Source organism: Alosa alosa, chromosome 9 (assembly GCF_017589495.1).
Source record: "Alosa alosa isolate M-15738 ecotype Scorff River chromosome 9, AALO_Geno_1.1, whole genome shotgun sequence".
Lineage (NCBI taxonomy): Eukaryota > Metazoa > Chordata > Actinopteri > Clupeiformes > Clupeidae > Alosa > Alosa alosa.
Genome location: NC_063197.1, coordinates 34602274 through 34605081, shown reverse-complemented (window position 1 = coordinate 34605081; position 2808 = coordinate 34602274). Strand labels below are relative to the sequence as shown.

The window sequence follows — 2808 nt, the reverse complement described above, 5'->3', positions numbered from 1 at the left end:
ACTTTCTGTGATGGTGAAAGTATTTTTGTGAATTTCAGGTCTTGCGTCTCTCTCTCTCTCTCTCCTTTCTCTGTCTGTCTCTATCTGTCCTTCTCAGTGGAACTTTGTGACGATGTAACTGTGCAGTCCTGGTCTACGCACTGGACTAAACAATGTTCTGTGACGAGCGGTAGCTCCTGGTTGAAGAGCTCGGGTTGTGGGGGTTGGAGGTCATTTACTGCCCAGAGAGGGTCCCAGTGCTCACTGTGACCTTCTGTTGGGGGGGGGGGCCTTATCTCCCCCCGACCCCCCAGTGGGGAAATCCAGGGAGCAACTGAAGAAACGTCTCAAGAAATTTGGACGGGCTCTAGGTCCGAGCAGCACTTCTGAAGAAGAGATGGACTTCAGTTTGGAAAATGAATAACGAGTGAAAATGGACTGAGCTTGGATAATGTGTGTGTCCAGGACAATTTTATGAATTTTCGAGAATGGAATAAGGAACAAACAAAAAAATACAACGAGGAATCCTGAGTTATTGTGTAACACCAGAGAACACAGATGACATTTTGAAAAGAAGTTAGTTGAATACAACTTTTATACTTTACTTTATTCCATGTTATTTTTATTTTTCAAAAAGCAGCAGACCTTATTCATATGTGATATGAAATTATAATGTAGACCCTTGAATTACTAGAGCAATGATGGTACCAGTTCTGCAGTCAAACAAGTTTAGAGGAGTCAGGTGTTTGCTATTGTTGTTGTTGTTTCCTGCTTGTCACAATGCATTCTGGTACTTGTAGTCCTGTAATGACTTTTTTTTCTCCAAGTGAAGAGCATTTTATGGTGTTTTTATCAGATCAATTCATTTCTGTTTGTCAATCATGTGGAGAAGACATGTTTTAAGTTCTATGAAATGTTCCATGTTTTGGCAAAGGAAAGCAACAGGAAAAAATGAAACACAAATAAAGCTTTTTGTCTATAGCAGAAACTAGTTTGCTGTGTGTTGTCGTATCTAATATGCTGAATTAGCAAGCCCTTATTTGCTTTTAAAATCATATTATTAACTTCAAATCCTATATTAATCATCATATTAACTGTGTTTAGTGATTTAATTCATTAATCCTATATAAATCATCATATTAGCTGTGTTTAGTGATTTAATTAAATGGCCTCAAACTGTGTAGGACAGGAAATGGACTTCTAAAGGCATGCTGGGAAACGCCCAGAAGCCCTCCTGCTTAAAGGTCATCAGCCGCTGGACATTCATCTCTGGAACGATCAGTGGAAGGATCCTTTCATCCTCCTCAGTTGATGAATCCTGTTTTAATCAAAGACAGAAGTTTCCGGTCTCTTTAAGTGACATCTGTGGAGTGAGCACACACCACACAGGAGGGGTGGTGTGTGTGTGTGTGTGTGTCTGTGGAGTGAGCACGGGCCCGAGACCCCCACACACACACACACACACAGAAGGGGAGGGGTGGTGTGTGTGTGTGTGTGGAGTGAGCACGGGCCGAGACCCCCCCCACACACACACAGCAGGGGAGGGGTGGTGTGTGTATGTGTATGTGTGTGTGTGTGTGTGTGGAGTGAGCACGGGCCGAGACCTCCCCCCACACACAGGAGGGGAGGGGTGGTGTGTGTATGTGTGTGTGTGTGTGTGTGTGTGTGTGTGTGTGTACACACAACAAATCAAGTTTCCACTACAAACTCTGACTTTGATTCTGATTTTAAAACAGATAGATACAGAAATAAATCACCACAATAAAAGTGTCCAAATTACAAACGATGTGTGGTCATCGTGGTCATGCCACTCAGCCAGGACTCAAAGGGCTGCTACAGACTTGCCTCGCTCCCCTGCTGTGAAGCGGTCAAAACTGATGGATATCTGCAGAGTGGCCGCTCGGGCCAGGTGGCTGAAAGAGACCCTCACCTGGCCCTGGAGGACTGGAGCTGGAGCTGTCAGAGGTGGACGGAGGTACTGAGGGACACAGGAGGGATGTGTGTGTGTGTGTGTGTGTTTGTGTTTGAAATGGAAGTTTTAGAACAGCACAGACCCCTCACAAATATACTCACACAGACACACACTCGCTAACTTGTCGCAGACACACACTCACACAGATACACACACACACAGACACACACTCACACAGATACACACTCACACTCGCTAACCCGTCACAGATACACACACACATAGACACACACTCACCAACTCGTCATAGACACACACATGGTTGGGTAGTAACGGATTACATGTAATCTGGATTACGTATTCAACACCATAATACCACAACAACTCATCTGCAAACTTGACAAACTGGGACTCAGTACCTACCTCTGCAACTGGCTACTGGACTTCCTCTGTCAGAGGCCCCAAGTAGTACGTGTTGGCAACAATACCTCAAGCAGCATCACACTGAGCACAGGGGGCCCCAAGGCTGCGTGCTCAGTCCGCTGCTCTTCACCCTGCTGACGATGACTGCACTGCAACCTACAGCAACAATCACATAGTGAAATTTGCTGACGACACAACTCTGGTGGGTCTCATCACCAAGGGAGCGGCGAGACTCAATACAGGTTGGAGGTCGACCATCTGACCCGCGTGGTGCAGGGACAACAACCTCCTGCTGAACGTCCAGCAAGACCAAAGAGATTGTTGTTGACTTCGGAGAGGTCACACCCAACACCTGCCACTGACCATCGACGGTGCTGTGGTGGAGAGAGCGAGCAGCACCAAATTCCTGGGGGTGCACATCAGTGAAGACCTCTCCTGGACCACCAACACTGCATCACTGGCGAAGAGCTCTCAGCCTGTACTTCCTGCGAAAA

General features: G+C 46.3%; 1 long non-coding RNA gene across 1 annotated transcript in view; it reads left to right on the top strand.

Moving 5' to 3' along the window:
- Positions 1-970, top strand: part of LOC125300695 — a 2536-nt gene extending 1566 nt beyond the window's left edge. Inside the window, exon 2 of the long non-coding RNA XR_007194600.1 lies at positions 1-970. This exon is cut by the window's left edge and continues 1211 nt beyond it. This is a non-coding gene — a long non-coding RNA (uncharacterized LOC125300695).
- Positions 971-2808: the final 1838 nt, after the last annotated feature.